We start from the raw sequence: 17312 nt of genomic DNA, 5'->3' as shown, positions 1-17312 counted from the left end.
TGTGTCGGAGTGACTTCCGGGCCTGCTTCGTCTAGGGCGGCGGGTCCTAGGGGTCGTGGAGGTGAAAAGTGAGTGGGATCCGGTCACTCCTCAGTGGCCTTGGTGTTATTAATATCTCAGTGTCTGTCGCCCTACAGTTTTTCGTAATTTTAACGAACTGTGCTCCTTTCGTGAATCTGAGTTTTTATACACATTGCGCCAAGCGCCGGCCGGAAGATTTCATGTGCGAGCCCTGCCGGAAACGGCGACTTCTTGTGGAAGTTGGCACCTGAGGCGAGAGAGGGACGAAACCTCAAAGAGCTGTGAGGGCTTAACTCCTCGCTTCTTAGATTAAAAGAAAAAAAGGAATGGCCCCCAGAAAGAGGCGGTGACGCCCCGGGACACATGGCAAATAAGTGACTAAACTGAGAATCCAGGGTACCAAACTCCCGGTTTCCTGATTCAGGTTTGATCCGGTTACATCTCTTAACATCATCCATACCTTTTCCTTGTTTGAACTCTTGCGGCTTTCTTCTTGATTTTTAACAAGCCTTCCCCAGTGACTGTTAAGACAAGCAAAGGAAAATCAGAAACGATAACGAAAATCTGAATAAAATGATTTGACCTAGTGAATACTCTCAGAAAAACAACCGAAGTCAAAGCATAGGTTTTTTGGAAAGGGAACATACTACCAACATTAACCACATACCTAGCTGTAAAGTGACTCTCAACAAATTTTAAAGGTCATTCGGCATGTGTTTTTTAAGCACATGTTCTAGTTAAGCTAGAAATCAATAAAGAATTATAAAAATAAGCCCATATAACCCATAGCCAATCATAATGGTAGTAATGAGAAAATACTTTGAGCCAAACAATAAAATACAATAGGAACACCTGTAGAATAAAGCTAATGAAGTACTTAAAGGAAAATTTACAATCTTTTTATTTGTTGAAAATTTACAATCTTAAGTAAGTATACTAGAAAAGAGGCTGAAAGATCTTTAGCTAAACTTCCCCTTTCCAGAAATTAAAAAAAGGAGAGCAAAATTAAGGAAAGTAGGAGGGAAATAATGCTAAAAGCAGAAATGAAATGAGAAATAAGAGTGGTATCTCAGACACTGCCTGTCCTGAGAGCCAGCTGTGCACACCTCTTCCCAATTCCATAATCAATAGTATCATACTGCTAGCTTGAAATTGCCTCTGATGGGAATCTTCACACTGTGGAAAGCAAACAAGATAGTGTTTTGTTTTGTTCAGAGCCGGTGCACTAGCACGTCACTTCATACAGTAGATTTTTAAAATCCAAAGTTGATTTTTTTAGGGGGAAAAGACTAATAACATTGACAAAAATTTAATAGGATTGGGCAATAAAAGGAAAGATATTAACAACTTATACAAGTAATGAAACTGTATTTTAGAAATCAAAAGAGAATATCTTATAAACAACTTAATGCAAATATAATTTAGATGATTTTGCAAATCTCAAGAAAAACAACTAGCTCACTCAAGAGAAGAAAATATGAATAGCCCCAAACCAGTATATAATTTGAATCGGTATTAAAGAACTCACACACAAATTCCAGGTCCATGTATCCACCAGTTAATTCCTCCAAACTTCGAAAAGTTCCATTTTTTATTATATAAGGCTACCATAACTTTTGTACTAATTACAGAGTCTCCAAACTTTGAAAACCCAACTCTTTGAAACTCATTTGGTGAAAAAAAAAAATGTGACTTAGTGACATGATAATCACTTATATATCACTTAGCTGATGATATGTTTTGCTGTGGAAATATTGGTATTTTTGATCATAGGTACTGGCCCATTTCTTCTCATATAGCGTACATTGCATGTCCTGTGGTACCTTTCCAACATCCAAAAAAGTCTATATTCCAGAACACATCTGACTCCCAAGTATTTCAGGTAAATTAGGACCTATATGGAAGGGTGATTTTAAGACTTTAGGTTTGAGAATAACTTTTGTTTAGCCATAAAGGAAAAGAGCGATAAATTCAACTACATTAAAATTAAGGACATTTGTTTACTAAATACCACCATAAAGTGAGTGGAAAAGTCACAATATGGGAGAAGTTTGCAAAGCATATAATGGGGAATTAGTAGCCAAAATATATAGACACGTACAAATCAGCAAGAAACAGATGACCTAATACTAAAAATAGGCAAATGGCTTAAGTAGGCATAGCACCTATGAGAAAATATAAATGACAGTAGAAAATATGCACATCCATATTAGTAGCCACAGAAATGAACGTGAAAATCACAGTGCCATACTAGTAGGCACCCACCAGACCAAAGAATATTTAAGTCCGACAGTAATAAACTTTCAAGCAGGATGAAGCAAAGAGAATCCTTGAACACTAATTAATGGTAGTGTAAATTGAGACAACCACTTTGGAAAACTGTGACTTTAGTAAAGTTGAAGATACACATTTACTATGACAGCAATTCTTTTCAGAAGCTCTTACATATGCATCTTTGTAATAGCTAAAAACAACAAACAATCCAAACATATCAACAATAGGATGGGTAAATTGAGATGTGGTCACATAGTGAAATATAATGCACCAGTGAAAATTGACAGCCATTATAGCCGTCTATAATAACATGATGAATCTCCGTGCTGAGTAAAGGAGCCAAATCGACGAAAGACTAAATGCGTTTCACTTACATCAGGTTCAAAAATGCAAAACTCAACTCTACTGTTTTGGATACATACATTAAACAGAAAAACTGTTAAGAGATACAGGATATGACCAGGGAGGGCTTCTGAAGTGCTGACAATGTTCTGTTTCTAAAACTGGATGTTGTTTCATACTTATTCTTTGAACTGTACAAAATATCTTATACACTCTTCTGTAAGAATGAATATATATCATATATAATTTTTAAATAGTTATTTGGCCAGATAAAGGTCATCTTTAGTACATTTGAGTCATAGAAAGGTAAAAATAATGGTAATTCAGAATATTTATAGTGTGATTACTAAGTTTTCACCAGCTTATGTGAATTTACCATCTTACGTGCTCTTCTAGGTCAAAAGTCAGTGGTCTCTAGTGCTAACTGCCGCTTGGGCAGCTAAGCAATTCCTGCTGGTGTGCCTGGGGCACAGTGCACGTGCATATGCTCAGTCGTGTCTGACCCTTTGCTACCCCGTAGACTGCAGCCCACCAGGCTCCTCTGTCCATGGAATCTTCCAGGCAAGAATACTGGAGTAGACTGCCATTTCCTCCAGATCTTCCCAACCCAGGGATTGAACCTGGGTCTCCTCTGTCTCCTGCATGGGCAGGCAGATTCTTTACCAGTTGCAACACATTGGGAAGTCCATGCCTGGTGCACAGACAAGGTTCAATGAATTGCAATAATGCCCTTTGCCCCACCCCTGCTTATTCTTAAGAAGCTCTGCGGTCTAGCCAAGAGCAAAAACAACTAGAAGAGAGAAATTTTGAGGTGTTGGTATGGTAAATCATAAAAACAATACTGCAGGATAAGAACTGCAGAGGCCATATTCACTACAAAAATTTTGAAGACTGTGGGCAAGTAAAAGAATATGGGTGCCATAAAATGATTTCAGATGTGCTGTTTTGACCCAAAGGGAGTGTAATCTCCAACCTATGTTTGAAGAAGAGAGGAGGCGAAGAGACGTCAGGGTGAAGAGGTAGAAGGCATGTTGTATTGTCATCGAGAGAAGCTTCGTGTGGGTGTTCTCCAGTCTGAACTAAGTAGCTCCCCAAACCAGTGGTGGGCAGGGCCAGACAGATCCAGTAGCACTGAAAACCTATGTGTTGTTTTTCTGTTGCTGCCCACAGACTTGTATTTATAATCTGTACTGTTTTACAAAGCAGTCATCACAGACACCTACTCAGGGACACAAACAAGAAAGATTCCTTTGACTTCAGTGTTGTTGCAGAGATCCTTTGAAATTCTTTTAGATCTTTGTGCTGAATCCTTGTCTTCTTCCTCCTGTTAACTATAGCTATGCCTAACTGTAGGCAGAGGAACCAGAGATCAAATCGCCAACATTCGCTGGATCATGGAAAAAGCAAGAGAGTTCCAGAAAAACATCTATTTCTGCTTTATTGACTATGCCAAAGCCTTTGACTGTGTGGATCACAATAAATCGTGGAAAATTCTGAAAGAGATGGGAATACCAGACACCTAACCTGCCTCTTGCGAAATCTGTATGCAGGTCAGGAAGCAACAGTTAGAACTGGACATGGAGCAACACCCTGGTTCCAAATAGGAAAAGGAGTACATCAAGGCTGTATATTGTCACCCTGATTATTTAACTTATATGCGGAGTACATCATGAGAAATGCTGGACTGGAAGAAACACAAGCTAGAATCAAGATTGCTGGGAGAAATATCAATAACTTCAGATATGCAGATGACACCACCCTTATGGCAGAAAGTGAAGAGGAACTCAAAAGCCTCTTGATGAAAGTGAAAGAGGAGAGTGAAGAAGTTGGCTTACAGCTCAACATTCAGAAAACTAAGATCATGGCATCTGGTCCTATCACTTCCTGACAAATAGATGGGAAAACAGTGGAAACAGTGTCAGACTTTATTTTTTTATCTCCAAAATCACTGCAGATGGTGACTGCAGCCATGAAATTAAAAGACGCTTACTCCTTGGGAGGAAAGTTATGACCAACCTAGATAGTATATTCAAAAGCAGAGACATTACTTTGCCGACTAAGGTCCGTCTAGTCAAGGCTATGGTTTTTCCTGTGGTCAGGTATGGATGTGAGAGTTGGACTGTGAAGAAGGCTCAGCGCTGAAGAATTGATGCTTTTGAACTGTGGTGTTGGAGAAGACTCCTGAGAGTCGCTTGTACTGCAAGGAGATCCAACCAGTCCATTCTGAAGGAGATCAGCCCTGGGATTTCTTTTGGAAGGAATGATGCTAAATCTGAAACTCCAGTACTTTGGCCACCTCATGCGAAGAGTTGACTCATTGGAAAAGACTTTGATGCTGGGAGGGATTGGGGGCAGGAGGAGAAGGGGACGACCGAGGATGAGATGGCTGGATGGCATCACTGACTTGATGGATGTGAGTCTGGGTGAACTCCGGGAGTTGGTGATGGACAGGGAGGCCTGGTGTGCTGCGATTCATGGTGTCGCAAAGAGTCGGACATGACTGAGCAACTGAACTGAACTGTAGGTAGGGGCTTCCCTGGTGGCTCAGATGTTAAAGCGCCCGCCTGGAATGCAGGAGACCTGGGTTTAATCCCTGGGTAGGGAAGATTCCCTGGAGAAGGAAATGGCAACCCACTCCAGTTCTCTTGCCTGGAGAATCCCATGGAGGGAGGAGCCTGGTAGGCTACAGTCCATGGGGTCGCAAAGAGTCAGACACGACTGAGCAACTTCACGACATGATGATGCTCCAAGATGTTGCCTTTTTTTTCTTTTCTTTTCTTTGCATTCTGTTTTCCATGGTGAGCTGATTGTAGCTCTAGTTTGCCTTTTTTTTTTTCCCAGAAAGACTTGCAAGTCTGTGTTTTAGTCCTGAAAGAACCTTTGTGCCAGTTCTCTCTTTCCAAGTCTCTATGGTTTATCTCCATCTGTTTGTTCTTCCATCACTCCAGTAAGGTTAAAATTGGAACACATAGTCTTCTTTCTCCAGAAAAACTTCTGCTTAGAAGCTGTTCTTTTCATCAGTTCTGTAAGTCCTTTGGCCTCTAGTTGGAAAACTGTTGACTCTTCTTTCACACTCCTTGCCCTGTATTTACATAGCCAGATTACTTCACAGGTATTAAGTACCAGCACAGTGCCAGGCACCATGGTTGGCCTTGGGGATACAAAGATAAATAAGGATAGATCTTGGGAAGCTCAGTCTTGTGGAGAACATAAGCCATACTGCCCTCTAATAAAGAGTATTAAGAGCTATGGTAAAGGCATGCACCAACTACAGTGGGAGCCTGGAATAGGAATTAAATCAAGAAAGGAAACACAGGCAGTGTCAGAAGTTCAGTGGATAAGAGTGTGACTAGGCTTGAGTCCTACCCCCTCTTCCTGCCAGTAATGTCAAGCTACGGACCTTGGACAGGTTACTGAACTTATATACACATGGGTTTCCTCAACTGAACATGTGGATGATTAGAATATCTACTTAGGTTTCTTGTGAAAGTTAAATGGAATATTCTAAACAAAGCACTTAGAATAGCACATGCAAAGATTTCATTCATTTATTCACTCACTCACCAAATGTTGACTGAGGACTTACTGTGTGCTGGGCACTGTTTTAGGGGCTTGGGAGACATCAGAAGACAATATAGATGAAAATTCCTGTTTTGTGGAATGTGAAATCTAGCAGAGAGACAATAAGCAGTAAACATTAAAAAAAATTCTGAATATAGTGTGTTAGATAAATGCTCTAGAAAAAGTGAAGATAAATATTAGTTTTTAATATTACTCTATTTTAGAGGTCACTTGATCTTGAACTTAGAAACCTTCAGTTCAGTTCAGTCACTCAGTCGTGTCCGACTCTTTGCAATCCCATGAATCGCAGCACGCCAGGCTTCCCTGTCCATCACCAACTCCCAGAGTTCACTCAGATTCACGTCCTTCGAGTCAGTGATGCCATCCAGCCATGTTCCATTAAATCTAAGATGTGTTAATTATAATTTGCCCCATTGTTTTATGTACCCCTAAGAAAAGAAGATGAAAGTTGCTTAGTGTCTGACTCTTTGCAACCCCATGGACTGTAGTCTGCCAGGCTCCTCTCTGTTCATGGAATTTTCCAGGCAAGAATACTGGAGTGGGTAGCCTATCCCTTTTCTAGGGTATCTTGCTGACCCAGGAATCAAACCAGGGTCTCCCGCATTGTAGCCAGATTCTTTACCAGCTGAGCTACCAGCAAAGCCCAGCTATTAGGGGAGCCCACTTAAGAAAGGGAAAAGCACTGTGAATTAAACTATAGCACAATGCTTTTTCATTACTTAAGATTCTTATCTTAAACTGACTGAAACCTATTTAAACATAAAAGGATGAAGTTTTAAAAAATCATATCACAGCAATACAGAAGAAGGAAAAGCAGGTGTTCCTGAAACTTCTTTACATTTTAACTTCAGTCCTCAGAATCTCTTTCTGATTCAGTCACTTTGGGCACTTTAAGCAAATCCTCTTACCTTATCTTCTCCCCTTCCCTCTTCCTGTCTTTCCAGATCCACTGAAGAGCTGAAAACAATCCAGCCAACTTTATAATTAGGTACAAGGAGCCTATTCTTCACTCCTATTTTAGGAATGTTTCTTAAATACATCAGTGACCTTCCACTACCTAGCTCCCTTTAACAGTTTGATTCTTAGAGGTCAACAGTGCTCCCTTCTGACCTCCTAGATTTTCTAGGCCTCGGACCCTCAACTCTGCAAATTTGGATGCTAATGTTTTTTATGTATATGCACACACAGGTAGTGACAACTGTTATGACTGAGGTCTGGCATCTGTAGGATGTGTTTGTCCAAGGTGTGGAAATGCAGGAACAAAAATGGAGTCAGTGAAATACTACATTACTGACTACTCTTAGGCACTGGGCTAAACATTTTACACTTATGATCTCAATCCTTTTATCCATTGAAGTAAGCCCTCTGTTACCCCCATTTTATAGAACTAAATTATCCAATAGAAATGTAAGGCAAGCCACATATATAATTTAAAACTTTTTAGTAGCAATAAGAAAAAAGTCCATTTGAAACAGGTAAAATTAATTATAATAATACAGTTCCTTTAACTTAGTATATTTAAAATATTGTCACTTCATCCTGTAATCAGCCTAAAATATGAATAAGGTATTCTGCTTTTCCTTTTTCATACTAAGTCTTCTAAATCCAGTATGTATTTTGGGGGGAGATTTTAAAAATTATTTTTTTATTTTTTGGTCTCACCATGCAGCATATGTGATCTTAGTTCCCCAACCAAGGATTGAACTTGCCCCCTGCAGTGGAAGCTTGGAGTCCTAATCACCAGGCCACCAGGGTAGTCCCCAGTGTGTATTTTAACTTAAAACACATCTTAATCTGGACTAACCACATTTCAAATGCTCAGTGGCCACGTGTAGATAGTAGCTACTGTATTAGACAGTAGAGTTACGGATGACAGACAGTTCGAATTGTTTAAGACATACATTAAATGTTAGTAGCTTAGTCATGTCAAACTCTTTGCAATTCGATGGACCAGGCTCCTCTGTCTATGGAATTCTCCAGGCAAGAATTCTGGAGTGGGTAGCGATTCCCTTCGCCAGGGAATCTTCTGGACCCAAGTCCCCTGCAACCTAGGCAGATTCTTTACCATTTGAGCCAACAGGGAAACCCATTAAATATGTGGCAGAGTGGATACTCCAGCTCAGATATAGAAATAGCTATGAGAATATCTCTTGACATGTTAGTAAAAGTATGTTTTTGCGAATATCTCTTGACATATTAGTAAAAGTATGTTTTTGCAACTGTGGAAACTTTCCTAAAAAGATAACTGGTGTGATCCATAATGCAAATTTGGGCCTAAAAGGAGCCTGACAAGACCCCTTCATAGAGTAGAGGTGTTCTGCCAATGCTGGGCAGCCTACCTCTGGACTTTTGCATAAGAGAGATATTTCAACTCTTGTCTTGTTGAAGATATGACTTCAGGTCTTTGTTACATGCAGCTGAAGAAATAAGAAGGATTTGATAGACTCTTCCTGAAAGAAAAACAAGAATAAGACGGAATATAAGAGGAAGAAAATTAGTGGATCTGTCCATTAAATCCAGTATCCTACTAAAAGTTTAAGAAAGAAAAGAGAGGGGAGGAAATTTCCCAGAACCAAAGGACACAAAACCAGCTTGAAATGGCTCACTGTGTGCCCAGCAAAAGTTGTGGAAGAGACTCAAATTGAAGCATGTTATTGGGAAAGTTCGAAACACCAGAGAAGCCCCTGGAACTTCTAGAAAAATAATGACAATTTACAAATTATTGGCAATCAGAACAGCTTTGTATTTCTCAAGAGTGGTATCAGAAGCCAGATGGCAACAAATCCAATGTCCTCACAGTTCTGCGGAAATATTATTTGCAGCTTAGAATTTGAGAGCCAGTTTTAAAAAAAACTCAATCAAATATGAAGGGAGGATAGAGACATTTTCAGATTTTTTTTTTAAAAAAAAAACCTCTCATATATTCTGTAAAGAAGCTATGGAGAACACCTTTCCCCAGAACAAGAAATTAAATGGAAGACATGACATAGGATCCAGGAAGGAGGATCTCTGGCAGAAAGAGAAATGTCACAATGATATCTTTGCAGAGAGCAGCCAATCCGTTCAGTTCAGTTCAGTCGCTCAGTCGTGTCCGACTCTCTGCGACCCCATGAATCGCAGCACACCAGGCCTCCTGTCCATCACCAACTCCCAGAGTTCACTCAAACTCACATCCATCAAGTCGGTGATGCCATCCAGCCATTTCATCCTCTGTCGTCCCCTTCTCCTGCCCCCAATCCCTCTCAGCATCAGAGTCTTTTCCAATGAGTCCACTCTTCACATGAGGTGGCCAAAGTACTGGAGTTTCAGATTTAGCATCATTCCTTCCAAAGAACACCCAGGGCTGATCTCCTTTAGAATGGACTGGTTGGATCTCCTTGCAGTCCAAGGGACTCTCAAGAGTCTTCTCCAACACCACAGTTCAAAAGCATCAATTCTTCGGTGCTCAGCTTTCTTCACAGTCCAACTCTCACATCCATACATGACCACTGGAAAACAATAGCCTTGACTAGACGGACCTTTGTTGGCAAAGTAATGTCTCTGCTTTTTAATATGCTATCTAGGTGGGTCATAACTTTCCTTCCAAGGAGTGAAAGTGAAGTCGCTCAGTCGTATCCAACTCTTTGCAACCCTGTGGACTGTAGCCCACAAGTCTCCTCCATCCATGGGATTCTCCAGGCAAGAATAGTGGAGTGGGTTGCCATTTCCTTCTCCAGGGGATCTTCCTGACCCAGGGATTGAACCCAGGTCTCCCGCATTGCAGGTAGACGCTTTAACTTCTGGGCCACCAGGGAAGCCCTTTCCAAGGAGTAAACGTCTTTTAATTTCATTGCTGCAATCACCATCTGCAGTGATTTTGGAGCCCCAAAAAATAGTCTGACACTGTTTCCACTGTTTCCCCATATATTTCCCAGATGCCATGATCTTAGTTTTCTGAATGTTGAGTTTTAAGCCAACTTTTTCACTGTCTTCTTTCACTTTCATCAAGAGGCTTTTGAGTTCCTCTTCACTTTCTGCCATAAGAGTGGTGTCATCTGCATATCTGAGGTTATCGATATTTCTCCTGGCAATCTTGATTCCAGCTTGTGCTTCTTCCAGTCCAGCGTTTCTCATGATGTACTCTGCATATAAGTTAAATAATCAGGGTGACAGTATACAGCCTTGACGTCCTCCTTTTCCTATTTGGAACCAGTCTGTTGTTCCATGTCCAGTTCCAACTGTTGCTTTCTGACTTGCATATAGGTTTCTCAAGAGGCAGAGCAACCAATGGGTTCATACCAAAAGGAAGGCAGGTATTTTCAGGAAATAAATATAACTGTTAATATGCATATGGCAGAAACATCAGTGCATTAGAGAAAAAAAGATAGTTTGAAATTTAGACTCCCCAAAAGGGCCAGTAGTAAGCCTCAGTAAAAAGGGAGGAGAAAATAGTAAAGAAATATGTAAGTAGTACATTACATGGTTGAGCAATGAACAAGGTTGGTATAACCACGAAAATGTAAATACCAACTATTCATTTAACCAACCATCAAAATAAAGTCAGGGGGATGAGGGGAATACAAGCAAGGTGGGGAGAGGAAATAGAGAGCTGATAGAATAAAGGCTTAGTGTGAAGTAGCCAAGTGGCTTCACTTCAAATCACAGCTGCTTTTTTTTTTTTAATTTTTTTTTATTGAAGGATAATTCCTTTACAGAATTTTCTTGTTTTCTGTCAAACCTCAACATGAATCAGCCATAGGTATACATATATCCCCTCTCTCCCTCCCATCTTCCTCCCCATCCCACTCCTCTAGGTTGATACAGAGCCCCTGTTTGAGTTTCCGTGAGTCACACAGCAAATTCCACCTGCCTCTCTATTTAACATATGGTAATGTAAGTTTGCATGTTACTCTCTCCATACATCTCACCCTCTCTTCCCCTCTCCCCATGTCCGTAAGTCTATTCTCTATCTCTGTTTCTCCATTGCTGCCCTGCAAATAAATTCTTCAGAACCATTTTTCTAGATTCCGTATATGTGCATTAGAATACAATATTTATCTTTCTCTTTCTGACTCACTTTACTCTGTGTAATAGGTTCTAGGGTTTCATCCACCTCATCAGAACTAACTCAAATGCGTTTCTTTTTATGGCCACAGCTTACTTCTTACTGGCTGTGTGATGTTAGGTAAATTATTCTATTTTTTATCTCTGGGTTTCCTCATCTGTAAAATAAGGAAATAATACCACTTACCTCAGTAACTGGCTTTTGTTTTGTTTCCTGGCCATGCTTCTTGACTTGCAGGATCTTAGTTCCCCAACCAAAAACAGCTCAAACCCTCAGCTATGAAAGCGCAAATTCCCAACCACTGGACTGCCAGGTACTTCGACCTCAGTTATTGTAAGGATAAAGTGAGTGTGTGTTTGTGTGTCCATGTACAGTTTAAGCATATAAAATGTACTGGTAAAAATATTCTACACAAAGTAAATACTTAGTGAGGATTTATTATGTTATTGTAGTAACATCGATGTGGTGGGGAGTGCTAAGTGCTAAGTCACTTCAGGGATGTCCAACTTAAGTCTATACTCTCTCTCAAATCTATATTCTCTAAACTTGACTTAGAGTTTAAAATGCCAGTAGTGGTGGTGGTGGTTTAGTCACTTAAGTCATGTCCAACCCGTGCGACCCTGTGGACTAGCCCACCAGGCTCCTCTGTCCATGGGATTTCCCAGGCAGGAATACTGAAGTGGGTTGTCGTTTCCTTCTCCAATATGGCAGTACATGCACGCTACTTAAAATATGAAGATAAAAATAGAAGAGACATAGGGGCAGGGGCAGGGCAGCAAAAGAAGGGAGACTGTTAGATCTCGTTGATTTAACAAAAAGCTTCATGCCCAGACTAATATGATCAAAGTAAAACTTATTTCCAAACAAGGTGCCCTTAGTCCTCAAAGCATTCTGCCTTTTGGAAGGTCGCTGAGTAAGCCTTGATCAATTCCTGCTATCCTCGGGTAATGACGTTCAATTCACTTTCCAGCTCACTTCTCTCCTTAAGCCAAGTCATCTTTGCTGACTATAAAGCCTGTCACTTAAAGCCCAGTGACTTTAGATAGCAAATTGAAGGCCAAATGAACAAGGTTAGTATGACCACGGTAATGTAAATACCAACTATTCATTTAACCAACAATCGAAATAAAATTAAGTTAGGGGGATGAAGGGAATACAAGCTGGAGTGGGGTGAAGAAATAGAGATAACTAATAGACTTCCCTGGTGGCTCAGATGGTAAAGCACCTGTCTACAAGGTGGGAGACCCGGGTTTGATCCCTGGGTCAGGAAGATCCCCTGGAGAAGGAAATGGCAATCCACTCCAGTACTGTTGCCTGGAAAATCCCATGGACAGAGGAGCTTGGTAGGCTACAGTCCGTGGCGTCGCAAAGAGTCGGACACGACTGAACAACTTCACTCACTTCACTCACTCAATAGAATAAAGGCTTAGTGTGAAGTAGCCAAGTGGCCTCACTTCAAATCACAGCTTACTTCTTGCTGGTTGTGTGATGTTAGATAAATTATTCTATTTCTTGTCTCTGAGTTTCCTCATCTGTAAAATAAGGAAATAATACTACTTACTTCAGTTACTCCTTGATACTCCTACCAAGTCAAATGGCCCTACTCCAGAGTATCAAAACAAGCCCTACCACATTTTTTGTAATAGAGCTTAGAGGTTCAAACTCTGAATCTGTCATTTACTAGCTTCATAATTTTTGGCAATTCACTCACCTCTCTATGCCTGTTTGCTGGGAATTGGAGCAAGGAAATCTTCAGTTGATGCTCTATGCCCTTGTCAGTCAGCTTTTAAGGAACAGTCATCAATACCATGTCAAGCTTTCATTCAACATCCCCTGAACAGGAAGCAGAGCACACTGAGGACTCTTCTGTGGACAGAAAGCCTATTCTGAAGCTGACCCCAGTCCTTCATTACACTCGTAGTCTCGTGTACTTAAAAGAGAAGTCGTAGGATGACAGCCTGGCTGTGGCCCAGTTGCTAACCTCAGTGGTAAGACACTGGGAAGAGAAGTTTTGTACCTTCACTCATCACATCTGATGCAAACATAGAACAAAATTAGGAAATAAATCTTTTCTTTTCTACAATAAATGTCAAAACACATATAGGGATTAAAGCTCCCTTGTAGTGTATAGAGGAAAGGAAACAGTATTAGCTATTACAATAATTTGCATATCTAAAGCTTGTTTTTCTGAAAAAACAACCACTGCTGTTAACAAACATGGACATAAAAGACCATCACCACCAAGAACAGTTCAGGTAGGAATAACTATTTAGTCTTTCTTAGATGATGCTCTTTCATCCTATTAAAATTCGAAGTGTTTCTTTGATACAGACCAATGGGTTTCCATGGAAACCTGCTTTATTACCTAGGCAACTAAGGGTTCATACTGGCACTGTTGGATTATTTTAAAATTTTCAGGAAATTCAGGCCTACTTAGATAAAAATTATGCTTCTTGGCTAAGTCAAAACTATTTCATTATTCCTTTGTGCCTTGAAACTTTCCAGTTAACCTCAGTAAACACAAGCAATAATGAAGTTTCTAATTGGTCCTTTGAATTGTACAACTCTTTATATTAGATATTAAAGGAGTACAGTGGATCAAAGGTTTTATGAAGGATCTGTTTGACAAAATCCATATTTTCTTTAGAGATTGATTGAAGAACAGTCAGTTCAAGGTTGAGATTCTAGTGTCTGGGGAAGAAAGACTTTGCAGTTTAAAATAATGCACAGTAAGTTTCAATAGCTTAATCTTAGAGGGCTAGTGAACGGTAAATCATGTGTATTGAAATAGGCAATCAATAATATCTGCTATTACTGTCAAGAACTGTGAATTGGATGCCATTATATATGAGTATTAACATGGTTGGATAAGCCTAGCCCAAAGAATCTGAGTATTCAACCTGATGGGAGGTTACTTTTAGAGTTATGACTATGGTTATGATTTTTATGTATTTTGTAGTTGATTTAGAGAAGCATAATCAAGGATGTCAAACCTATGTGGGGTCTGGGGATGGAGGAGTAGCTCATAGTTTTAATGAAAGACTCAAGGATACCAACAGGCTAGGATGATGGGCTGCAATAAACAAGACAGAATCACGCTATTCCCCTGCTTAATCACTTTTAGTGGTTTCCTATTGCTGACCAACAAATGCCCTAATACCCCAGAATGGTGCTGAAGACCCTCACATTAGGACAGCTCGTTTTCTGACTTTATCTTCTACCCCTCCCCTACCTCTCTTTATCTGAGCTATTTGCTTTCCCCAGATCCTGCCCTTAACATTCTGCTTTCTTCCTGCTTTTTCATTCATCCAGAGTGCATTGTCATCCACTTCTTTCTGAAAATCCTATTCATCCTGTTAGACTCAACTCAAAAAGCTATTTCTTTATTGAAATAGTTCCCAATCCGTCCAGATCTAAACAGCAGGAAGTCAGCCCGAGAGTCAACTGTCTCACACTGCCTTATATTAGGGGTCTTGGTCACCTTGGTCAGTCCTCTTTTTAACTTCTAAGTTTCTTAAAGATAGGAGCTGGTTCAGGGACTTCCCTGGACATCCAGTGGTTCAGATATTGTGCTCTCAATGCAGGGGACACAGGTGTGATCCATGGCGGGGGAACTATGATCCTGCATGCTGCATGCCACAGCCTAAATCATAATTTTTTAAAAAAAAATTTAAAGATAAGAGCTGGTTCAATTATGCAGATTACATTTTTAAAGTATTTGTAGAACAAATAAATGATAAATGTGAAATCCTATTTGTGTTCAAAACAAAATGATTTCAGGAGAATAGGATGGAATGAACGTCTAACTAAATCTTAGGGACCTTCTTGACCATAAGTAAAATAAATACTGTGAGTACTAAAAGCTAATGTAAAATAGGTTGCACTGTCCAGATGAGAGAACAATTTTTGTGCTTCCAGATGTGAAACAATGATCATTCTATACGAGCTCTGACTGTCGAATGCTTAAAGAATTGCTGCAAAGTGTGACTATAGTGGGAAAGGCTTCACCTGCAGGGTGTAAATTGTCACTTACCTTGCCAATAACAGCAGATCCCTCAGTCTGGGACCTGATTAGACCTCTCCACATCCTCAGACCTACAGAGACTAATAAGCTTGAATCCTGTGTCTCTGGCCATGATTCAAAGGGGAACACACTGGCCAAAAATGAATAGATTCGTCTTATGGTGGGAAATCAAAATGTTGGCAGCGCTCAGGAACAGTCTTAGAACCGTGAATCAGGATGGGGGCAGAAGGATGACCACTACATGTTAAGCTGAAAATGTGTGGGTCAAGTCAAGAGCCAGGAACGAAGTGACCACTGGAGGGAGGGGAGCGGGAGCCAGAAGCCTGCAGAGTGCCACAGTCCAGAAGGTTCAGAGGGTCTATGGGTCCCTAAGGAAAGGTGTCTATGTCTGGGCAGTTTGTGTTTCTGTAATCATTTCTGTTTTGCTCAGAAACCATGTGGGCAATAGAAGGACTGAAACATTTAAAGTGTTGAGAGAAAACCCCCACCAATCTAGAATTTTGTATCCCACAAAATTATCCTTCAAAAATGGAGATATAAAGAGACAAAAATGAAGGGAATTTGTTGCCAGTTGAATCTGACTTGCAAGCAATAAGTAAAGAAATTCTTTAGAGAGAAGAAAAAAAAAAAGGTCAGAGACTTAGATCTACATAAAGAAAGGAAGAGCTTTGGAAAAGCAATCAGTGAAAGTAAAATAAAACTTTTATTTTTCTTATTTCTAATTGATCTAATGGATACATTTATTAAAATAATAACAAGGCATGGAATTATGTATGCTTATGTATCTTTTTATGTGTATGTATCTATATATGTTTATGTATGTGTGCGTGCTCAGTCGCTCAGTTGTGTCCGACTCTTTGCAACCCCATGCACTGTAGCCCTCCAGGCTCCTCTGGAATTTTCCAGGCGAGAAGACTGGAGTGGGTTGCCATTTCCTACTCCAGGGGATCTTCCTGACCCAACGATGGAACCCACATCTCTTGCATCTCTTGCATTGGCAGGTGGATTCTTTACCATTGCACCACCTGGGAAGCCCATGTTTATGCATGCTTATATATAAATAAAATTAGGATTATCTTATTATAATGTACTCACACTACGTGTGACATGGTACAGTGTTATCTGAAAGTGGTTGGGTTAGTTGATATGCTAGGAAAGAAGAGAAAGTGGAATCATATAAAATGCTCAGTATTAAAACAAATATATAGAATCTACTGACAGTTGGCTTTCCTGATAGTTCAGTTGGTAAAGAATCTGCATGCAATGCAGGAGACCCCCGTTGGATTCCTGGGTCTGGAAGATCCAATGGAGAAGGGATAGGCTACCCACTCCAGCATTCTTGGGCTTCCCTTGTGGCTCAGCTGGTAAAGAATCCACCTCCTATGTGCGAGACCTGGGTTTGATCCCTGGGTTGGGAAGATCCCCTGGAGAAGGGAAAGCCCTACCTACTCCAGTATTCTGGCCTGAAGAGTCCCATGGGGTCACAAAGAGTCAGACAGGACGAGTGACTTTCACTTTCATTTCATGAGCTCAGGGGATCACTTTTTGCAGATTCTGACTTTGAATTTCAAAAAGGCCTTTCTGGAGATGATGTGCTTTGCCTCAGAAGAGTTTTTCAGTAACCAAGGTAGTGAGTGAGACATGTTGTAATAGCTGTAGACATGTTCCCAAAACAGATCTGAATAATCTTTCCTGCTTTCTCACTGTAGGGGGTGCTCAGAGGCCCGGTGTAGACCAGACAGAAACTGTAAAACAATGAATATAGTGATTGCTGCTATTTCTTGTTGCTGCTGTAAAGCTGGAACTGTATCAAATATAGAATTTAATTAATAGACCCTCAAAAGTAATGCTTGGCTAAGTTGGTAAAGAATCTGCCTGCAGTTCAGGAGACCTGGGTTCAATCCCTGGGTCAGGAAGCTGCCCTGGAGAAAGAAATGGCAATCCACTCCAATATTCTTGCCTGGAAAATCCCATGGACAGAGGACCCTGGCGGGCTACAGTCCATAGGGTCATAAGAACCAGACA

At 40.4% G+C, this 17312-nt stretch overlaps 1 long non-coding RNA gene across 1 annotated transcript; it reads left to right on the top strand.

The window, feature by feature from the left end:
* The first annotated feature begins 1 nt into the window (after position 1).
* LOC132658651 (uncharacterized) lies at positions 2–11698 on the top strand. The gene is made up of 2 exons (XR_009598561.1): positions 2–68; positions 3975–11698. It is a non-coding gene; the product is annotated as an uncharacterized LOC132658651 (long non-coding RNA).
* The last annotated feature ends 5614 nt before the right edge of the window (positions 11699–17312 follow it).

Source organism: Ovis aries, chromosome 25 (assembly GCF_016772045.2).
Source record: "Ovis aries strain OAR_USU_Benz2616 breed Rambouillet chromosome 25, ARS-UI_Ramb_v3.0, whole genome shotgun sequence".
Classification (NCBI taxonomy): Eukaryota; Metazoa; Chordata; class Mammalia; order Artiodactyla; family Bovidae; genus Ovis; species Ovis aries.
This window is presented reverse-complemented; position numbering and strand designations above follow the sequence as displayed.